The 18792-nt window shown below is 35.8% G+C and overlaps 1 pseudogene; it reads right to left on the bottom strand.

Annotated features, from left to right (window-relative positions):
- Positions 1 to 18792, bottom strand: part of LOC113104261 (protein sidekick-2-like) — a 250514-nt pseudogene that overhangs the window by 45801 nt on the left and 185921 nt on the right.

Below are 18792 nucleotides of genomic sequence, written 5' to 3'. Positions count from 1 at the left end.
TTTTAAACTATATTTAATAAAATGAGTCTGCCAACGTTGGACACAAAGCCTTGTTTTAAACGCATCAGTGTTATTTTAGTATTATTTATACCATTATAGAATTTATTAATATTCTGAATTAGGTTTTATTTTATATCTTCAAGTTTCCATCTTTAAGTTTTAATCATTATGTGATTTTGTCTTTTCTTTTTTTCTTTTTTTTTGTATTTGCCTTTATTTATTTATTTATTTATTCATTCTATGATATCAACTTTCATTTTTGAATATGATTTAGTTAGACATATTTTATATACTTTATTTATTTTAGTACAGTAGTTTTTCTTAACAGTGAATTTAAACTTCTATAACTTTTTACATTTTCATTTTTCATGCCTTTGGCATGCGTTCATGAATTCCAACCATTTAAGTTCGGATAATACATTTTCACGTGTGTGTTAAAAAGGGGGGGGGGAGGGGGGGGGGTTAACAGTAAAAATAAACTTTATTTTAGTTTATTTTTTTATTTCATTTTTCAGCTTTATTTTAATAAACAGAAAATATATTGATAGTTTTAATTCAAAATAACTCTGAAACTCACTGAGCTGTGATGCTTGTGTGGCTGACATGAGTTCAGGTCCGGTTTGCACAGTCTAAATTATTTTTCCCCATCATTCCCTTTTATTACACACATTCCTATTAATAAAAGAACCAACGAGGCCAAACATAAAAAAAAAAATAACCAATACCATAAATGTTGTGAGTGAGTGCTGCAGAACAGCTTTTAGCAAACCAAATCATCAACAAAACAACTCAAATTCAAATATTCATGAGTATCTGCATATTTAAAATTAATTTTGTCCTTAAGCACTGATTACACCAATCGAAAAACACTTTCAATAAAGATAAAACATACAATACTGATATTACTGATTGCATTTACTGAATTGTTAAGTGATATTAAGCTTACCATTTCAAAAGCACAGCTTGCTTTATTAAAAAGCCTATTCCTACACTTTGCCTGAAGATAAACCTTAACAACAGCACGATAAAGACATTACGCTCGAGTTCAGCCGGCTGTCACAGGATATTACATCAGCCACCTGAAATGATTAATGACTGCTGTATGATTAGAGCAGCTCAACATAGAAGGATGACATAAGAGCAGATGATTGATTTTAATATCTCCTCATGCACACACTTGGACTCAAATTTCTCCCGTTTTCAGCCCACGATGCATCGTTCCAGATGGATAAGGGGCCGGTTAATAAGGGCGAACGGCTGTGGTGTGATGATCTGTAGTGAATATTTCACTCTGCCTGGGTCCTGGTGTGGCAGGTGTCAGGGAGAGAGCCACACTGCTGCTGAATTATGGATTGGAAGAGGGACAGCGAGCAGCCCAAGACTGCAAATTAATCTCAGGTGATTCCCTAAACCTGAGCACATAAAACGAGAATAAAGACACAGCTAGCAAATCAAGCAGCTAATGAGGCAGTGGAGAACACACACACACATTCATTTATGCACATACATGGTTATTTCCTTATACTTTTATACACATTCAAACACACACACACACAAACACACATACATGTGCACACACACACACACACACACACACACACAATATGATTTATATTGCAAGCATACAACACCAAATTCCTTACTGACAGTGCACATATGATAAAGGTCATGCATAAACATGTCTCACAGTACTCATAAATATACATATACATGTTTCTGAAAGCACAGATGAATATGAAATAAGATGATGCCTATAACCCATTTTATGTGGTAGCAACATGACAGAGGTAAATTATAAATGTAGAAATGCCAAAGAACATGTTATCCAGGCTTCCAACAGGGAATCTGACATTTTTATCCTTAATGTCAGGAATCCTTGTGTAATATAACACAATTATTCAAGGAACTTCTAATGAAACCTGCATATACAGTGAATGAGGATAAAACAACAACAACAACAAGAACAACAACAAAACTGCAATTTATGGTACTTATTTACATTTTTAGGATTTTAACAAACATGTTTTTGGTATAGACAAATGATGAGTCAAATCATACAGGCGGCATATAAGGAAAGATGAACTTTTGCTCTTCCAGACAATTCCACAATACCAGAACATCATAGGGCCCTATTTTAACGATCTTAACGCAAAGTGTAAAGCGCACGGTGCAGGTGCACTCAGGGCGTGTCCAAATCCACTTTTGCTATTTTAACGACGGAAAAACGGTTGGCGCGCCTGGGCGCATGGTCTAAGCGGGTTGTCCCTACTCTCTTAATGAGTAATGGGTGTTTTTTGGGTGTAACGTGCAATAAACCAATCAGAGTCTCATCTTCCATTCCCTTTAAGTTGCGCTCTTGCCATGACGGATTTGCTATTAACATGGCGGAATTTGGCAAGTGCAAAGAACGCGTCTCCAAGATGAAACGGAGCTGCTCGTGTGCCAGCAAAAAATTATTATGTTTTGCAATCCTTTAATTTGTAATATTTGGCATGTTTGTGTGCTGCTGTGCGTCCCTGTGTTTAATAAGCGGCGTGTACGTACGTTGTGGACCCGCCTATACTAAAACGCTCTGAATAACAAAGAAAAAACACTGCGCCAGACTTTAGACCAGGTTTGAGTCGGTCTATGGTGCAGTCTATTGTCATCTCCTTAAAATAGCAATGCACCAGCAATGCACCTGAACACACCTTTTTAGAACAGCAAGCCCATGGGCGCAAAAATGAGCGCAAATGCATTTGCTAATTAAACGACATGGCGCTGGATGGGACAATGTGAATGGCGCTGGACTGAAACTAGCAAACACACTTGCGCTGCGCCTTGCTTCGCATTTAACCGGGTGTATGATAGTGCCCATAGTCACCTTATACTTGTAAAAATGCACACAGCCATTTGTTAACTCTGTTGGTCTGGCTTACAGTCTCATCTGTATTCATTCTATCCTGCTATTTTTAGCTGAACAAAACAGTTTGTTTCGCTGCTTGATATTGAAAGTTGGTGTGTCTTATCACATTATTTTAATTATCTTAATTATGAACACGCTGGTTTGTAGTGCAAACAATTTTACCATTTACTGCACATTGTTATTCTCCTTGTTATTTACCTATAGCGGCTAATGAACCAAAGTATAACCCAAAGGCTTACTTCCGCGTTGAAGAATAAGTAATCACTTACAGTAGCAACCAGCCATGATACCTTAGCAACCACACAACAAATCACTAAAAAACCATAAGCTGCAAAGCAATGTCCCAGCAACCAATCACAATACCTTGGTATCAGTATCTTATGTATTTGTGTGAAAATTCCAAAACACAGTTACTTTTTATCTTTTTGTCTCACTCTTTTCCTACCTTTACTCTCTCTGCATGTATTTGAGTGTACTCCCGCGTAGTTGTGGAAATATTTAATGAAATCAGAGAACCATGACTGTTTCTTGTTGAATCACAGAGCTGAGAAATGAGTATCACTGTTGTGTTGTGTTTTCTCATCAGCATTCAGCATTCATCCTGCATTTAGGTCTGCCAAAGATTGGCATTCTGGGAGAATTCATACAGTTCAAGTCTGCATAAAACATGTCTGTTGAGCAGTTCCAAAAGTTAATGAGCTGGACAGCATTACAAGGCAACACGGGTTCACTCTCAATGCAAAGATTGCTCCAGAAAGTAGGATGCATTAATAATCCTAAATGCATCAGATTAATCATTAAGAGAAGGCAATCCAAAAATTTAATGAAAGAGAAAAGTTGATTACAAATATAAATAGTAGTATATGAAAATGTATATGATTTTTTTTTAAATGTTTTTGAAAGAAGTCTATTATGCTCAACAAGGCTGCATATATTTGATCAAACATGCAGTAAAAAAATAAAAAAATAAAAAAATAAACTTTTATAGTAAAAAAAAGAGTTTGATCAATTTCCATTTTAATTTATTCCTCTAATGGCAAAGCTGAATTTATACTCCTTTCTTCAGTGTCACATCTTTCAGAAATCATTATAATATTCTGATTGATGCTGAATTATCAGTATTAAAAACATTCTTATTACACAGTATTACAACATTACAACATAATACAAAATTACACAGCCAAATATTTTTGCATAATAACTGCTTAACTGTATATTTGACCACTGTCCAAGCGAGACTACAGCTGTGCTGGTTTCACTTCTCTCGAAGCACACTGTAGTCTTTTTTTTCTCACAATAAAAATAACGTAAAAGTATTTTTTACTCAAATCAGAATCTCATATAACTTAAATATAAATATTATGTAATAAGTGGGATAATGTGCAACTAAAAGGTTTTAACCTCTTCAGACCAAAAGATTCTATATGTTCCCTCACTTATTATGTGACTTTTAGCTTAGCAACATGTTATCATCAAATTCTACAGGAACCAATTGTTGTAATGAAAACATTATGACATTATGAGGTTCATTTAATTTATGATGTTGCTGGTTAGACAGCAAGGCAGCTCAAAAACAGGGCTTGTGTGCACGTGTTCGAATGTGTGTGTTTGCTGACCCACTATAACAGTTAGCTATATGTACACAATAGCGAGTGGATTGGCATTTGACAGTGCAGTGCTCTTACAGCACTCTCCGGGGAGCAGCAGAGTCCGCAGTCAATGACCTCTATTACATTTAGACAAATATGCACGGCACAAGCCGGGGTCCCTTTAGAGGCAATAGGATCTCGAGTGAATATCACATGCACACAGTCATGGTAATATATCTGGGAACACTTACAAATACCGACAGGACAGACACAAGCAGATCTAGCGTGAACACACACAGCACAAGCTGAATACAGGTGGTCAAATAAAACTGACAGAAAGAATGTGCTTGAATTTCCCAGGGAAATTCCCAGGAATGGAAAACCAGGAGATGAAGAACACGTTTTGCTCACATACACGCGAGCAACACCTGTCTAACAAACAAAAGCTAATGCTATTGCTGCAGCCAATATTGTAAGCTTTATGCTGTAGAACAACAGAAGTAGCACCTCTGAAGCCATCAGCATCTGTTGAAAGGAAATCCTTTCTGACACTAATCAAATATATTTAAATAAAACCTCAATTTTACCACCCACTAACAGGATCCTGAGCCAGAGCATGTGTCCTAAGAGTTTAGCATAACCATCCCTGCTGAAACTGCTGTAAGCCTTGTCAGTGAAAAATAGATGCAATGCTAGTTTGGACCAAATCTGCTTGGGCTCTATACATCTGTTCTGGAATGATGGTCTGAGTATTACAATCCATTTATGGTACGATAGTCACTCAGTTTCTCACTAACCATGTTTCCATGCACAGATGATATCAGCATCTAGTCATATTCGGTTTGTTGATGTGTTTTTAACACCAAAGCGTTTTCACAGTGTTTTGCTAACCTCACCATAGTGTGTCTGCAGGTGCAGATGGTTGAATTTATTTTTTACTTACACACCTCACTAAGGGTTGTGAACTATTTTTGGAGGGTGAGGAATCAGATTATTTTTAGAAATGCAAATACATCCACTTACAGGTAATGATTCTCATAACCTGTTTTCTGTGCTCCAGGTTGTTATTGTGGAATCTGTTTATTCATTTATTTTGAAACATTATTAAAATGAATTATTAACAAGCACTTCCCATACTCCCAGAATAGAACAACAATTGGGTTTATTCAAAATGTGCTGTTTATTGTGTTTACAGGAATAGTCTAGTGGCTGAAAAAACACTTTTATCAGAAAATGATTGCATGCAAACACACTTAATAGATTTTATTCCAGTGGTGGGTAAAACAGACTCACACCTGTGGTTATAAATTGCAGATCACACTGAATGAAGCTTGCAATATCAGATTTATAATACAACTGCATAAACATAAGCTCTTTGTTTCAGATGCACGCCTGCACGCTATAGAAAGGCCATCACCTGTGTACTGTCACCAATACACACTTTGTCCTGGAAATGACTGTTATTATGGATGGACTGGTTTGTCCCGGCGTGTGCCACTAGAGCTGCCTAAATCCTCAACAACCATGCATTTAAGGGTAGCCTGTCCGAAATTGTGTTCTGGAAAAGAGAAACTCAAAGAGGAGAGTGTTGAATGAGTAACAGTCATCCAAATGCTGAGGACTATTGGCCCCTCATCAAAACTGAATTATTTAGGTCGGAATGCAAGGGACAAAATCTAAATAGAAAACGGAATAGCACTTTTCCTTTAACACTCGCTGGGAGAGTAGCAGCTCCTGGAATGTGTTTACCATCTGAGGTTCTGATTATACACAACATTAGTCCTTCCAAATAACACAACAAATCAAAAGCAGTCAGTGGAAAAGGGCCTTTCAATTGCATTCCTATTCAATAATGAAAGACTAATGGCTATTGCAGTTAAATGACTCTCTCGCTCCCTGAAGGCAGGAAAGTAATGAAGGGAGACTGCCGTCTTCGACATGCAAGACTGCTGTGGGACACACCGACTGATGGTACCGCAGACATGAAATGTGTCCCTTTATAGACCTAATCTGAGTATCACTTTATATGACAGAACCATAGGTAGAAAGTATGCTAGAAAGATAGATAAAACAATATATAGTAGAATAAATGAAATTATAGATAGAACCATGGATAGAACACAGGAACAATAGAATGACAGACAGACGATAGATAGTATTATAGAAGGATACAGATCTATACCGCTATAGAAAAGATACAGAAAAAAAAAAGAAAATGATCACAGTCTGAAGTGACAATGGCATCAAGCTTCCCCGAGAGCAGCACAGCCAACAGGAGCAGCTGCAGAGCCAGGATGGAGTAGAGAAAGTCCCAGTTGCAGCATCTCAGCACAAAATTGTCTCATCAAGGGGAAACTAGAGTCAGGGGAGCGTGGAGAGAGAAAGAATGCTACTTCTGCTAGACAAGCTTTACCAATCTACAGCTCACTTTACAACAAAATCTGTTCATTTTCTTCTTGCCCAACATGAGAGAAAGAAAGAAAGGTAGAAAAAATATATATAATTTAGTTGATGGACAAACGTTGGTCAGGCTTCAGTGGCTGCGCGCACACAAGCACACAAGATGGTTTTTTGAGTTCCTATAACTGTTCTCAGCTCTCATGTGTTCATTAAAACCACCTCTGCAACACAGAAATCTATATGAACGGCATAAAACAGCAATATGAATAAAAGTGTGTCTTTTGTAGGGAAAATTTTAAATGCCAGGGGTAAATTAAATTACACTATTACCTTCCATGAAAAGCAATAAGTGGAATTTCATTTGAGAGAGATTATTTGTTTACATATACTCTATTGATCACGGCAGCAGTAAATCACTTAATGAGGATCAAATGATGTAGAAAAAACATTTTAATTGGGCATACATCAAGATGCACATTGCCTGGAATAACGCTGTTCAGTCTCAGCATAGAATGCAAGATTGAAGTCTGTTGACTCTTTCACAACCTAGCTCTCTGCAAAATGGGGAATTATGGTGTGTAAACTACACTAAGCACACATTTTTATGCAATGCCTGTGCTGTTATCTGATTTGCAGTGAATTCCTCTAGTAAATCAGGTATGAAAGCTATGCTATCAGCTGCACAAAATCATTTTTAGTGAATCGAATATCCAAATATACATTATTTTAGTTCATGTATAGTTTAGCAAAAAAAATTAAATAATAATAATAATAATTACATGCTTACAAATGATAATTTACTACATTTATAGTCAGTCATACAGGTTTGAATCAACATAAGGTTGATTCTGAAGACAACATTTTCATTTCCGGGTGAACCATCCCTTGGTTCAGGCCAAGATGTTTAATATTCAAGACTGGAGGTTTAGAACAAATCAGGATGCCTTTCTTTATACAGTAGTGCTACTACTCAAGTACTGTAATAATATAATAGTCTAAGATATTTCAACGCCTCATGATTTAATCACGTGAGCACATAAAAAGTCATCTTAAAACAAAAATGCTATTCTTTAATTCAAACTTTCTATGTAACATAAACTTTACATGATTTGGCACAATGTCAACAGCACTGTTAGCACAAATTAGCACTGTAGGCGACTCAAAAGAAAAGTGCTGGAAAATGTGATTTTAATATCCACTGCAGTTGCTCCTGTGAGCTAGAATTGGCTGAAGGGAGGTAGGGTTGTGGTTCTCTCCCAGGCATTGATTATCCTGCTCTCTTCTGGGCTGTGTGATTGCATGATTAGAGGGAAAAGAGACAGAGAGCAGATGAGAGGCGAGAGAGAAAGCTTTTTGCTTCTGAAAACTCTCCATTTCATGACCCTTGGGCCGCACGGCTAGTTTTCAGCGAAACGAGGGCCGCCGAAATGAGTACAACCTGACAAAAATAAAGAGCGAGAGATAAGAATTCACCAATCTAGAGCAGACGGATTCAGAAGCACCAGGACGCTCTCAGACAGGCTAGCAGTCCTCCATGGGCTCGGTCAATGTTACGCTTATTTCGCATTTTTCACAGAGTCTTTGAAACTGCGACAGAGGGGCCAGTGGCCTGATTAAAATTCAATTAAATGATTTTCCTGGAATAAATGTTATCTGCTCCACTCATTTGCACGAGGTAACCTTGGTAAACAGATGTTCATGTGCAAGCGAGATGCAGAAGAGTGCAAAAAGGAGAACCCTGGGAAGGCAGTGTAAGAGAGTATGAGGAAGACAGAAAAAATTGAATAAACTGCAATAGACTTTGCAATGCCAGCTGACACAAAGAAATTGTGATGATAGATAGATAGATAGATAGATAGATAGATAGATAGATAGATAGATAGATAGATAGATAGATAGATAGATAGATAGACTGCAGGACTTCTCATAACTCATTGGGGTTTTTGAGAGCACTCATGCTAGAAAGTCAATAAATGTTTATATGGCAACAAACACCTCCACAAGCTCGCACACACAATCAGAAACACCTGGAGGCGATAAAACTGTGTGCGTATCTCCGGACTTGATGTATAGTTACAAGGATCCCTCAAAATCAATCATGTTCAATCAGACTGCTTGCGGAATGAAAAAGATAAAGACACAATAAAGGCGGATTGGAAAAAAAGAAATGTAACAGATACACAAACTTACATTCGACTGCTGGGAGGGATTTTGCGGCCGTCTCTGAACCAGGTCACCTGTGGTTGAGGGAAACAGCGAATATGAGGCGCCGGTATTACGGCTCCTTCTCCTTGGGATACGGCCTGGGTTCGTTCCCCTTCCTCAAAGCTTCCCATATCTATAGACAAACCACAATACGAATGGTTAGAGTGAGCAAATGACAAAAAACACGTGTTAAAACTATTATACAGTGCATATGTTAGCATTTAAAATTAAACGTCTGTCTAAATACTGACTCATAACGCAACTACAAATACAAACTGACTATAATTTCTGGTACGAGTGCCTACATCAGTGGATAAAGAAACAGTTGCGGTATTAACGTTTGTCGAGTTGCCAGAGACTTTTCAGTGTCTTCCATCTGCTTGAGTTGGGCAGCGTTTGACAGACGTGCTCTGACACAGCGCCAGACAACGGCGCGGCCGCCGTCGGACTTGGGATGATATGTGCCAGCTAGCTATAGGCCATGACAGTGACCAGAACTGACTCATCCGAATGGACGTTCAACATGCGTTAAATCAGCAGTCCTTCTTATTTACACCCCATCCCCTATCAGAATATCCTTGTTGCAGGAACACGGACACGGCTACCTTGTTTGCAGAGCAACTTTTACTCGCAACTTGTACGTTTTAAAAGGGTAGCACACCTAAAAATGAGCATTTTGTCATCATTCACTCACCCTGATGTCATTCCACCCCTGTATTATTATTACTTATATATATAACAAAAAGGTGGTCTAAGGCAGAATGTCAGAGGAATAATGAAACTAATATGTGGTCGGAATGACATGAAGGCGAATAAATGACAAAACTTTCACTGCACGGTGTGGAAGAGATTTCAAGATCAAAGGCAGCGTCTTTAATATCAAGAGCATTATTCATCAAAAATTCTAATTACAGAAAACCACTTAAAAAAATAATACAATATCCAGCAAGGCAACCTCCTGCCTTTGATTTCACAATGTCGTTTCCTGTGTATTGACTCTTGTATTTGATTTCCCTCACTTTATCCTTCAAAAGAAACGAAAGGTAATTGGATGTCAATTATTGCACAGGTGCTTGAAAGAGAAACGAGAAAAGCAAATAAGGTCTTAGTATTTCCATCTTGACTAGAAGTGAAGTACTTCCATATTTCCTAATATGAAAGACCATGACAAGAAGCGGTGGAAAATAGTTATATTTTGTAACGTATTTCCTGCTACTTTTGGTCAATTTAATGCATCCGTGTTAAATAAAAGTATAAACTATTAAATAATAATAATACTAATGAAAAAAAAATAATTATGATAATTATTATATATTGTGTGTGCTGAGAGATGCATGAAAACATACTTATTTAAAGAATTTAACAGCAAACCAGGCACAAATTGTTATATGGTTCGAACCCGGATCTTTGAGCAGGAAGTGAGTGAGGAGTGGAGTAATTACAGACTGGAAGTTGCTGTTGCTTCAATCACATACTCCGCCAGAACAAAGTCTAATTTCGATAATGACCGGAAACAGCCGAGGAGAGGTCAGTGGGCAGTGGAACTTGTATCTGGCTTGAAACAGAGACTTGCCACTTGGTTCAAGTGCAGCAGCTGTTCCTCATGCTAAACAGATTATAAAACGGAGGAATGAATTAAATTCTGAGAGAGTGGAGCGACTGGTCGCCACAACCTCATCAATCTAACGAGGAAGTTAGAGAGGACCAGCTGTGGCATTGCAGAGGAGCTTTTAATAAAATGGAGGTACGCCACCTCACCAACAACTGCCGTTCCTGTGAAACACACACACACACATGCACTAGGGCACAATTTGACCATCTGGTAACAATCACACATGCAAGGACCAACAAACATAGAAATCCAAAGTGGTTGAGAGTTACTATGGTTACTCACATGCCACTTGTACTTCGGTTCTTCTCTGTAACAACGCCCCGACTCTGTTCCTCACAATACACCGATAGAAGCCAGCATGCGATCTGTCCAGAGATGGTATCAAATACCTGTGAGAGATAAAACATAGTGGGTTTATTTTCTAAAAGCACAATAATGAGTATGCATCAAGTATGATGTATTCCTTCATTGCTGTCCTTCTCAAAGCGAACATCTCTGTAATCTGTCAAAACCGTCAGGCTCTCGCACACACTTTTCATTTCAACATATGTTCTTTATCTTTTATAGCGCACACCTGGGAGAATATATAAACAGCTATAAAGTATATCTTTTTTCTATATTCCAATCTCATTGTGATGACCTTGAATTCCTCTGACTTAGTGCGGGTGATTGCATTATCATCTTCCACTCAGTAGGTGGCGCTCTGACATACACAATGGCTGTGGAAGTAAAAAAGCGGTTGCAGATTTTAGTGAGGCCTATGAGTGAGTAAATAACCAAGTCCCAGTAGTTTAACATTCCTCTTCCAGGACCCTCATTACTTGATTTATTGCCGATATGGCAGAAAACCTACTGAAGACCACAGAACTATTAATTACATGCTTGTTGCTCATTTATGAAAGACTGAATCACAAAAACATGAATTTGATTATAACACTTAATCACAGATAACACTCACAGCAATGGATTTCTGCCTTTATAAAGGATGCAGAAAAATAAACTTTTTTTTTTATTTTTTATAAATTAATACTGTTAATACTGTTATTTAACAAGCACAGGTAAAATTTATCAAAAGTGAACATTCTTTACATATGTAAAAAAAGAAAAAAAAAAGAAAAACATGAACTTTCATCAAATAATCTTAAAAAATGTCTAATTTCCACACACACACACACTTTTATATAGGCTTTGTCATCACAGGAATAAATTAAATTTTAAATAATTGTAATACATTTTACTGTACTATTTACAAATTTTAAAGGTTCTTTTGAAAAATATGAAAACAAAACACCAAACTTTTTAAGAATAGTTTATGAAATTGCTAATTTATGGTTATGTGATTGGCTTAAATAGTTCAAAATAGCACATTTCAAATCTCATGCTGCTGTTGAAATGAATGTGAATGCTAGTGTGCAGCTTTTCTCTTTTGTATACACCAGCTAAAACTTTAATTGACCTCTTATTGCGAAGTGGATGAAATCGGATCATCATCTTCCAGACCATTTTAATTCAGTCAAACCACATTTTCTCTCAGCCCGACTGACCTGAACTCAAATTAAAATGACCTGAAGGCCCATGGGCCACACATTACCGGGCCAGAATGCTCTCCAGCCTCATGGATCAATGATGGAGGAAGATAAAAGAATGAAACGGCACAGAAATGAGCGGGATAGAGGGAAAGAATGCGAGGGGGAGAGGGAGATGAGGAAGACACTCTGCGTTTCGATCTAGATGCTTTAAAAGGCCATTGACCTCAGACGGCAATCAATACAAACAATGGAGTAAAGACAGTAAAGAGACCTGTCCAGACACAGAGAATGAGACTGAGAGTGAAAGAGAGAAAAATTATGAGAGCAAAGAGAGAACATAATGCGAAGAATAAGAAACAAGAAAAAGTCAACAAAAAAGACCAGGATGATAGAGAAATGGAGAAAGAAACACATGCTCACAGGAAGACAACAAGAGTACAGTGAGTGTTTTAGCTATTCAGTCGAGGCATCAATATTATCTGTCACTCAAACTACTGCTGTCTGTAATAGCTTTTTACTTTCAATATACAGTAGTGGCATTTTGTACCATAAGAGTTAAATAAACAAATTAATTTCCATTGTACAGTATTCTTTCTCCATGCTACTCTCTGATTTATGCAGCACAACAAATGTACACCGGAGACATTTTAAGCGGGGAGACAGGCCAAATATAACAATAAATGGAAGAAACTGCAAAGCTACAGTAAATATGGCAGAAATATGGAATAAAAATGGAATGGCAAGTACTGACTTGATGTCTTTAAAAATTCTAACTGTTTTTTGGTAAAAATTAGGAATGGATTAAACAGAAGCTGCACTTGTAGCTTGGCCACAGACGAAAAGAAAAGAAGAGCCAGTGAATACAAAAACATAATTGAAACTGCTTTGAAATGATAATTGATGTATAATATATTTTTTATATTAATATATAATAATTATAAAAAAATAATAATTATAAAAAAATAAATAAAAGAAAATAAAATAATAATAATAATAATAATAATAATAATAATAATAATAAATATATATATATATATATATATATATATATATATATATATATATATATATATATATATATATATTGATAAATATTTTGACTCCCAAAAACTGGGGGTTTTATTATACTTTATATTTTTATTATTATATTACGAATATTAACACAACTGCTTCACTGATCATGCTTTATGAAATTATATTAAAAGTATAATATCAATTTCAGCCTTATCAGTTTTTTCATGAGTTTTTCTTCCTTACTATCCTTAGATTTTTACCTGCTGTCCTGTAAAACATACCAAATACCAAAAGGCATATGAATGTAACGGTCTGAATTAAAGGCACTTTTAAATAAAGGTACTTTTGAATAAATCCATAGATCCAGACAGAAAAAATGAGCATCAAATATTTGACCAAAAACAAGCGGCATATAAAAGTCTGAGCAGCTAATGGCTATTATCTGGTCCCACACTGACTCCAGACCTGTAGTTTAACCCGAGACCAGCTGTGTGGGTGCGGAGGAAGATGCCTGCAGTGGTGAAACAGACTGATATAGGGCTTAAATGACGGGCGTCTTGTTAGAAGTCAAGAGTTGAGGCGAGCTGTTATTAACAGACTATAATGAAGTATCAAAAGATATTAGCTTTATAAAGATATGAGGTTAGCGGGTTACAGATCCTGCCAGGCATGGTAAATTGCTTCTTGTGCGAAGTATATTAGCGCTAATGGACTAATTAGGAAGTTTGGGGGGCTGGTGGGAGGTATACTTTTTAGTTTGATAGCAAGACGAAGCTTTACACATGCCCCAAAATATTTGGCTGCCGTCACCCCTGCAAGCTGCAGCTCAACTGCATCTGAACTCTAGATAACGAGAGAAGACTGTGTTCTGATCATATACACACATTAACATTCAAATGTTTTGGCGTTGGTAAGATTTCTTTAATGTTTCTGAAAGATGTCTCACTTATGCTCACTAAGGCTGCATTAATTTAATCAAAAATATAGTAAAAACAGTTATATTTGTAAATATTGTTTCAATTTAAAATAGCCTTTTTAGTTTTGACATATTTTTAAAAGTAATTTATTTCTGTGATGGCATAGATGAATTGTCAGCAGCCATTATCACAGTCTGTGTCATACGATCCTTCAGAAATCATTGTTGTTTGGTGCTCAAGAATGATTTATTACCCGGTATCTTCTTTTTATTTATTTGAAATATAATTTGTTTTTGTAACATTATAAATGCATTTACTGTCACTTTGAATCAGTATGTGTCCATTCTCATACATTTATAGATATAGCATTTATTAAAAAAATAAAATAAAAAGAATATTTTTTTTTATGATTTGCATGTTTCCTAATTATAATTAATTTGGTATGTTTTACAGGGCATAAAGTAAAAATAAAAAAATTAATGTAATGAATATTTTTTCTTCTCTTTTTAATTCATAAAAAAGGCTTAATTTATATTGTGTATATATATATATATATATATATATATATATATATATATATATATATATATATATATATATATATGTATATATATATATGTATATATATATATGTATATATATATATATATATATATATATATATATATATATATATATATTTTTTTTTTTTTTTTTTTTTTTTTTAAGGAACAGTAAAGCAGTGTAGCATAATTTTTTTCTTATTAATATATACATTTGTTTATTATATTCATTCATAATAATGTATGTGTCTGTGTATATACACACTTTTTCTCGGCAAACTACAGAACTAGAATCTCACTTTAAAGGGCCGAATCAGCTATCAGCTATAAGTGGACGTACCCATATTCTAACAGGTGGTGCTGTGACTCAGCGTTTAACCTTGCAGAGTTTCTTTTGACGAGAAAAATCTCATCACAAGTGGCATATATTCAGGGTGACGTCCTCTCTATCTTCCTTCCCCCCGTTCCTTCTTTCTCTAATGAATATAATTAACCTTTAAAGAGCTGTGAGCTTGTGCAGCAGGTTAAGAAAGTCAGTAGGGGCTGAGGCTTCAGACATTGATTGATTGATGTTCCAGCCAATGGAGCACAATGTCAGCTCCCTTTAATTAGACTTCCGTTAACGGAGAAGAGAAAGGAGGGAGATAGAGGAAGAAAACACGGGAGGAAAAAAGTAGCAGATGAAGTTCAAACGCCCCTGACTGAGCCGGCTGACAAACAGACACCCGTCTGTGCTGATGTTGCCTTGGCAACCCGTGGCTGTTGGATGAAGTGATGGTCTGCCTCACTGTGACTTTAACCTATTCACAGAAGCTATTTAGCAACTCCTCAAAGATGGCAAAGAAAAAGTTTTTATGAAAAGAACTTGAGCATTGACAGTGTGGCTCAATAGCCTGTCTACTGGTACACACACACACACACACACACACACACACACACACACACACACACACACATATATATATATATATATATATATCTTTATTTTTCTTCTCTCTAAACTTTCTCTGTACAGTATTTTGATTCCAGTCGTGGTGGAGAAAATGCTTTATAAATAAAGTTTGAGTTGAGTTGAGAATGTTATTTATGCTCACAAACATGCTTATACAACACTATTTGGACTTAAATAATTAAAGATACTATCACTGGACAGCATTTCTTTACGTCTTGAGACTTTTTTTTTTTTTTTTTTTTTTTTGAATTAAACACATTTACATCAGGGAATCAATGATGTTGTAAGACCCCTGGAGGGGCCCAAGAACTGCACATCGATATGTAGGGAAATACTGAAAAGGCTTGAATATATACAGCTTTTACTAAAGCTCAAATTGTGTATAATTTGAGTACTGGTTTGTCTCACCATGGTCCAATTTCAATAACCATTTACAATGAAGGTTGCATTATTTAGTCATACATCTCTGATTTCCTACAATGGTCTGTATAGCTAATGCAAATTATTAAAATATTTCATTATATCTAATAATTTAAGTTTAATTTTATAAAACTTATCATAAGTAATAATTTTTGTTTAAATCATATTATTATACACTTACAAAGATTTTTACATTTATCTATTTTATTAATTATTTTAAACATTGAATATTACTCATTATTTTGGGGTAAAATACATTTACTATATCAGGTTTCAGTTTATAAAACACAATAAAAAATAAACATTATTATTAATTCATAATAATTATTTACTATTTATTATTTAATCTTTACACACACACACACACACAAACATAATTATCAATATCAGAAATGAGCAACAACAACAGAATGATACCGTGGCCTTGAGACATTTAGATAATAATAAAAAAAAAAAAAATCTGGACTGAAACCGAAATTTTGGATACACTGACACTGACAAAAATGCTTAAATTATATTGAATAATATTGTTTTCAATTTAATTCAGTAATGTTAATGATAATGAATGAAAAAAAACAAGCCAATTAAAATGCCATTCTTTTAACGAAAGTAAAATAATAAAATTGAACAGAAGATATATTAATATAAAATATGAATATATTCTTTTTATTCAGTTCCATGCAACAAATATATTCCAAATAATATTTACCCCTACAACGTTCTTATTATCAGAGCATGTGAGCACAGCATATCGTCACGAGAGGGTAGCGTCATTTTACTAGTGTTGCCCAGTACTACACAATGTTAAATATATGATATGCATATTTAGCAATAAACATTGAATATATTGTTTTTCAATACAGTTTTACATTTAGAAAGTGGTGACAGGCACTTTATTATAATTTTGTATCCTGTTTGCTACCTCAATTCAAATTCTATCCAAATTGAGCTGTTGAATTTTAAAACCCATTCTCAATAGAATTCTGAATGGTGCACAACCCTGGCACGAGCTGCATGCTTATGAACATATTCAACAATGTCTGTAAGGTCAGACTGCAACAATTCCATTGGGAGGTTTATGATAAGTAGATTATGGATGCACTCATGCATACACAGATATAACAGCATGCACACACACATAGAACTGGTTGGAAGTCTCATATTTCAGGTGCAGAAGAGAATCCATTAGCCTCGTCTGGACTTAAATCTCTTCTCAGTAAGTGTGTTGGTATCGGGTCACACATATCCAGAAGGCATCACAACAGACCACGCTAATGTTTACATGAATACAGAAAACAACAGAACGCTTCTTCTGCTCCAGTGCCGTCTTTGACATCACATGGATTCAGGCAAGAAGAATGAACGGAAGTAAGCAGGTCTTATTGTACAGACCTACGCTGCAGGTGATTCGATTTGTTGGGAGTGAAACGCAACATTGGCTCAGCCTGCAGGTGCTGTTACGGGAAGCACTGATAACATCTGCTGCCTATAGAATAATCAGAGCATATAGTTGATGAATTGCACAGCCTTTAAATTACCAAACAACGGTGGTACATGCTGTTGTGGTGATACTAATGGCACGGATGTTGGAATCAGAAAATGATATTTGCTTATATAAGAGGCAAAGAGAGACCTATACTTTAACCTGTTAACTGTCACTCACGTTTTTGAAGATAGACTTGAATGTGCATGATACAAACCAAAATTTTTATAATTCATGACTGAAAACATTTTGTAACATGATTTTGATGTGCCATTTACATGGTAATGCAATGTCTGATTTTAAAATGGGTTTTAAAGGATGAATTTTGAGATTTTATGTTTTCAAGTGATAAATAACTTCTGATGATTTCTAAAATGTGATAGAGAAAAAGGCAACGAGGAAGTCTTTTTTTTAAACAACGGTCAAAACTCCTTTTGTAATGTAGTTTTCTGAGGGTGCACTCTTGTCATAAACAGGCCCGTCGCGACAAGGCTGGCAAAACAAGCAATTGCTTGGGGCCCCAAGACAACAACTCGTTAAGAATAAAATGCAACGACACTGTGTGAGCGCCCCTTTGATCGTCAATGCAGTAAAGTGTAATGATACTGTTATCGGGATCCTCCTCAAGGGGGCCCCTCTCAGTAGTCGCTGACAGCAGCCGGCCAACCACGTGATCTCACGTGATGGACTAATATCTGTAAATATAAAGCCGGAACAATCTATTTAAATATGAATCCTGCATGTTCTGCGTGTCTCTGTTAATGAATGGAGCAGAAACGCGACTTCATTTATTAACACACACTAAAGCGCACGTGACGCTCGCGGTAATTTCAGCGTCTGCTGTCTCACTAAAGGAGAGGAGAACACATGAACAACATCTCCAGAACTGCTCTGACAGTCACTTCATGAGCATTTGACCGTTTGATTTGAGTAAAACTAGCGTCACATCACATACACAGAACTGTAAAGGTACGTCAACCCGTCAACATAAAAGTCCTGTTTTAGACAAGTATTTGCCAGAGATGTATTACTATTGTCAGAGACAGTTTGCTATTGTTCAGCAGAATGTACATAGCCTACTACAAAAAAAAAAAAAAAAAAAAAATCAACCTTTTTTTTTTAAGGTTTAAGCACACAAAATTTCTTCCATGTTGTATTTTTAATAGTAAATCCCCATTGTTTACCAAAAAGTTAAGTTTGCTTCATTTTCAATAATTAAAATAT

This window comes from Carassius auratus, chromosome 1, assembly GCF_003368295.1.
Source record: "Carassius auratus strain Wakin chromosome 1, ASM336829v1, whole genome shotgun sequence".
Classification (NCBI taxonomy): domain Eukaryota; kingdom Metazoa; phylum Chordata; class Actinopteri; order Cypriniformes; family Cyprinidae; genus Carassius; species Carassius auratus.
The sequence above is the reverse complement of the archived record's forward strand: the minus strand, read 5'-3'. Positions and strand labels throughout refer to the sequence as shown.